Raw genomic sequence first — 5,998 nt, forward strand, 5'->3', positions numbered from 1 at the left:
ATATTTTTTAACACAGAGTTATGTGATATCTAATAGCTATAGGGCTGCAACGATTTATTATACCTTATCGTATCGTGATACTTTTTTTGTGTATTGTTTGAAATTGAGTTTATTTTGCCTGTATCATGATGCACTAACATGACTAACATTATCAGTGTCTTATTTAATAACTTGAAGACATAACTTATTGGTTTAAAATACAAAAATGGGTGTGTTTCACCAAAAACCCTTCTAAAATAGAGCAGATTGGAAATATTTTTATTTTATTTTACTTTCAAAGGTTCAATAAAGAATGCGACTTTACTATTTCATCCTTGAAAATGACAATTAGAATGCTCGATTAGCAAAACAAATTAGGAAGGGCAAAGTTTTTTTTGTCTTTTTTTTTTTTGTCTAACTGACAGATCCTCTCTTTTGTAAAGTAAGTCAGGGGTAAATACAATAATTGTACGTAAGGCAATTTAATCTCTCTGTACATTATACCTATTTTAAAAGCCCCCTTGTTTTAGATGCAACCTTAAAAACAGGCCCCTCCTTTGTGAGACCATTGTTATAAAACTTGTCTTGTACGAATCATCTTTTATGTTAGGCCACTTCTGAAACACCTATTTTGAGTGACCACCTCAGTTTTGAAGTTTCTGAGTGACCACCTCTTTAAAGGTCTTCTGAGTGACCACTTCTTTTAAGGTCTTTGACTTGAAACTTGTCTAAGGTGACCACTGGATCGGTACGATTACTGTATATTTAAATTCTGGGTTGAGAGATCACCTCTACAGACATCTATGTATAACGGCTCGACAGACAACCAAAGCACGCTCCCTTGTTTGTGGATATCTTTTATGCAAGTCCAAACTTGTTTTCACATCCCCTACTAAGGCAACCTCAATTAAACCTGTTTTAAGAGACCACCGATTAAGTAAACAGAATTTTTGCCAAGAAAACATCCATCAATCTATTCTGAAAGACAACATTCAGGTAAGGACGCATCACTCTTTAAAATATTAAATTTTCTGAGAGGTTACTTTTATTAAATTTGTGTTTACAGTGTTATACATTGCCAAAAACCATATTTTTAGGCCAATCCTTAAATTCCATCTTTTGAGACACTTATTTAAGTGACCACCTATTTCTAAGATGTCTGAGATGATCCGCAGTGTTACACTGGAACATGAAAATAAACAACTGTTCTCCCCCTAGGGATGTAAATTTAAGTTGTATTATCAACCGATACAGTTAGAAAAGTTGACATGTTAAGTCAGGGATGTAAATTTAAGTTGAATTATTGTACCGGTACAGTCAGGAATGTAAATTTATATTCAATTATTGTACCGGTACAGTTAGGGGTGTTGAATTGTACAGTCAGGGATGTAAATTTAAGTTGTATTATTGTACTATTATAGTTTGAGATGTTGACATGTACAGTCAGGGAGGTAAATTCAAGTTGTATAATCGACCGGTACAGTAAGGGATGTTGACATGTACAGTCAGGGATGTAAATGTAAGTTGAATTATTCTACCGGTACAGTTAAGAATGTTGAATGTACAGTCAGGGATGTAAATTTAAGTTGTGAATATTGTACCGGTACAGTTAGGAATGTTGAATGTACAGTCAGGGATGTAAATTTAAGTTGTAAATATTGTACCGGTACAGTTAGGAATGTTGAATGTACAGTCAGGGATGTAAATTTAAGTTGTGAATATTGTACCGGTACAGTTAGGGATGTTGACCTGTACAGTCAGGGTTGTAAATTTAAGTTAAATTATTGTACTGGTACAGTTAGGGATGCTGACATGTACAGTCAGGGATGTTAATCTTGAAAGTCAGGGATGTAATTAAAGTTTTAATATTGTACCGGTACAGTTAGGGATATTGACGTGTACAGGCAGATGTTACTCTTGAAAGTCAGGGATGTAAATTTAAGTTGTATTATTGTACTGTTCCAGTTAGGGAAGTTGACCTGTACAGTCAATTGTACTGTACCAGGTAGGGATTTAAATTTAAGTTGAATTATTGCAGCGGTACAGTCAGGGATGTTGAACTGTACAGTCAGGGATGTTAATTTAAGTTGCATTACTGTACCGGTACAGTTAGATATATTGATCTGTACAGTCAGGGATGTACATTTAAGTTGTATTATTGTACAGTTACAGTTAGGGATGTTGACATGTACAGGAGAACCCCCATGGACAAAAATATCACAACAAGGTAACAAAGATATAAAACTAATATTGCTAAGTATGAGAGAATTAATTAAACATATTAATTAAATGTACATAGATAAGAGGAAGCATAAATATCATGCAAAACTGTTGGGTGACCAAAAGCACATGGCTATATACATATATATGCGAGTGTAGCTAAGTGTAAAAATTTACCGAATAAGCACTTATATAGTACAATTTAAAATACATACATACTTAAATTTACGTCCCTGCCTGTACAGGTCAACATCCCTTACTGTAACAGTACACTACTATAACTACAATTGACATATCTTACTGTAGCAGTACACTAATATAACTTAAATTTGCATCCCTTATTGTTTAAGTAAAACAATTTACATAGCTGACTGTACAGGGTGGTTATATCGTTTCATAAGCAAAGCGAACGCGCCTCGGTACAGTGAAGTCCTTCCGGTACAGGCAAGTACCTGAACATGCGCGGATGTAGGCTGACAGACTCTACTCTCAAGTATGGCAACTTGTGTCAACATGATGATCAGACGCAAATCCATAGGCCTACCACAGACTTCAGGACGATAAATGAATGAGAGGTTAGCCTAATATTTGCTAAATATGTTACCTTCTTTAAATAAAGTTATTAATATTATTATTATTACGATAAATAGGCACAGAGTGCTAAAAAAGTAAAACCCTTCCTAAACTACCTTTAAACTACTAGTTATTTAATTTCATATATATAAAGAGAGGGAGTGATATTAAGTTTCATTTAAATGAGATTTGAATATCTAAATCTCTATTTCGATTACAAAATCACCAAATAAAGATGTACTTTTAAAACATTTTTTTTTTTTTTTTTAATATCATTGCGTGTAATAAATTATTTTCAGGTATTTAAATAACTTGATTTATCTTTAATATGAATGCAATATTAATGTTTAACGTTTATTTAAACTAGTGTTATAAGAATGCTCTGAGCGTGGCGGACAGCTACACCTGTATAATGTAATCCCGCCCAACATAGTATCAATACGAATTGAGATGAGATCACCTGTGTTTTTCAAAAATAAAATGCTGTTTACTCAGTGGGTGTAAGGAGGCTCCACCCTTTCGCAATTAACCAGCAGAATTCAATGAAAGTTTCATATAATGGTTATGTCACTATGTGGAGATGATTTTATGAAAATCTAAGCATTCCGATAAACTGGGGACTTTTTTGTAAAAAATACCGAAAAATTGATTTTTTGTCAAATTCAACACTTTCACATATTTTGAGTGTGTGGCATTGTTCAAAACTAGTACAACAATAAAATAATGAAAATAAACATTGCTAATCAACTGATGAATAGGAAATGGGGGTTCTACGCCACTTTATCCCTCCCTCTATATTTATAGTAAATCCCTCCCTGACGGGAGGGATCAGTGAGGAACCATTGAGGGATGAGAGACTGACCCCATGACCTTGTGAGGGATGAGGGACTGACCCCATGACCTTTTATAGGAATTCCCTCTCAAAATAAATTGAATACCCTAAAGGGAACATGGAGTGACGAGGGATTACCTTGTGTCAAGTCTATGTTTAGAGAAACCGGTTGGTCCGCTTCTATATTGCGGTATCGTAGTTATTTAAGCCCAGTGTGGGTTTTCCTAATTTGTGTATATAAGACACCTTTACTTACAAAATGCGTTATCAGTTGAAGTTTAAGTCTCAAATAAATGACCTTGAATCATATTCAACGTCACAGGGGTCAAATATGTTTAAAACCATTAAGCAACTTCTTCTGAATAACCAAGAGGCCTAGGGTGATGACAGTTGGCCAGTAACATGCTGAAATGAAGGGCTACCAAGTTTGTTCAAATAAATTACCTTGATTAATATTCAAGGTCACTGGGGTCAAATATGTTTAAATCTTTAAACAGCTTCTTTTGAATAACCGAGAGGTCTAAGGTGATGATATTTGGCCAGTTACATGCTGGTTTGAAGGGCTACCAAGTTTGTGCAAATAAATGATCTTGACTTATATTAAAGGTCACAGGGGTCAAATAGGTTTAAAACATTTAAAAAACTTCTTCTGAATACCTAGGAGGACTAGGGTGCTTAAATTTTGCCACTAATATGCTTGGAGGAAGGGCTACCAAGTTTGTTCAAACAAATGACCATTATCCATTTTCAAGGTCACAGGGGTCAAATATGTTAAATTTATAAACAACCTCTTCTTAATAACCCAGAGGCCTAGCGTGATGATATTTGGCCAGAAGCAAACTGGAATGAAGGGCTACCAAGTTTGTTCAAATGAATGACCTTTACTTATATTCAAGGTCACAATTGTCAAATATGTGTAAAACATTTTAAACAACTTCTTCTCAATAGCCAAAAGGCCTAGGATGACGCTGTTTTGGCCAGTAGCATGCTGTGATGAAGCGCTACCAAGTTTGTTCAAATGAATAACCTTGACAAATATTAAATGTCACAATGGTCAAATACGTTTAAAGCCTTTAAACAACTTTTTTTTCTGAATAATTAAGAAGACTAGGTTTATGATATTTGGCCAGTAGCATGCTGGAATGAAGGGCTACCAGGTTTTTTCAAATGAATGACCTTGACATATATTCAAAGTCACAGGTGTCAAATATGTTAAAAATATTTTAACGAATTCTTCTCAATAACGAAAAGGCCTTGGATGATGATATTTGGCTAGTACCATTATCACAGGGGTCAACTTTGTTTCAAACCTTTAAACAACTTCTCCTGAATACCCAAGAGGCCTAGAATAATGATATTTGACCAGTATCATGCTCAGATGAAGGGCTACTAAGTTTGTTCAAATAAATGACGTTTAACTATTTTCAAGGTCACACGGTTCAAACATATGAAAAACCTTTAGCAACTTCTCAATAATCAAAAGGCCTAGGATGATGATATTTTGTCAGTAGCATGTTGGGATGAAGGGCTACAAAGTTTATTCAAACAAACGACCTTCACCCATTTCCAAGGCCACAAGCGTAAAATAGGTTTCAATTCATTAAAGAACTTCTTCTGAATATCCAAGAGGCATAGGCTAATGATATTGGGCCAGTCACATACTGGGACGAACGGCTACCAATTTTGTTCAAATGAATGACCTTCTTCTATTTTCAAGGTCACAGATGACAAATATGTTTAAAACTTTTAAACAACTTCTTCACAATAACAAAAAGGCCTTGGATGATGATATTTGACCAGTAACATGCTGGGATGAAGGGCTCCAAAGTTGTTTAAACAAATGACCTTCATCTATATTCAAGGTCACAGGGATCAAATATGTTAAAATCTTTAAATTACTTGTTCTCAATATTCAAAAGGTCCAGGGTAATGATATTTAGCCAGAAGTATGCTGAGACGGAAGGCTATAGACTCTGTTCAACTTAATGTCATTGTTCGACTTTCAAGGTCACAGGCGTCATATGTTTAAATCATTTAACAGATTCAAATGAATCGAACACAGATATTTTGCCTTTAGCTGTATATTAGTCCACTTTTAAGATTACAAAAGTGAGATTAATACCAGGTGAGCAATTCAGGCCCATTGGGCCTCTTGTATATTATTCTGAGTCTAGTTGTAACACAATAAAATATATTTCCAGTATGTTTAGGATGCTTTTGATTACATTTACTTATTCACAGTCGCCCAACTACAATACTGCAAACACTGAACGCCTTATATCAAGGTATTCATAATGCAATTATTTTAACATCTTAACTACAAGAGACATAGCTGTCAGACTGAAAGGTGAAACAGACACCAACGTCGGACGGGTGGTGGTTTTCTATTCTGGT

The sequence above is a fragment of the Mizuhopecten yessoensis genome, unplaced genomic scaffold (assembly GCF_002113885.1).
Source record: "Mizuhopecten yessoensis strain PY_sf001 unplaced genomic scaffold, ASM211388v2 scaffold4761, whole genome shotgun sequence".
NCBI classification, from domain to species: Eukaryota; Metazoa; Mollusca; class Bivalvia; order Pectinida; family Pectinidae; genus Mizuhopecten; species Mizuhopecten yessoensis.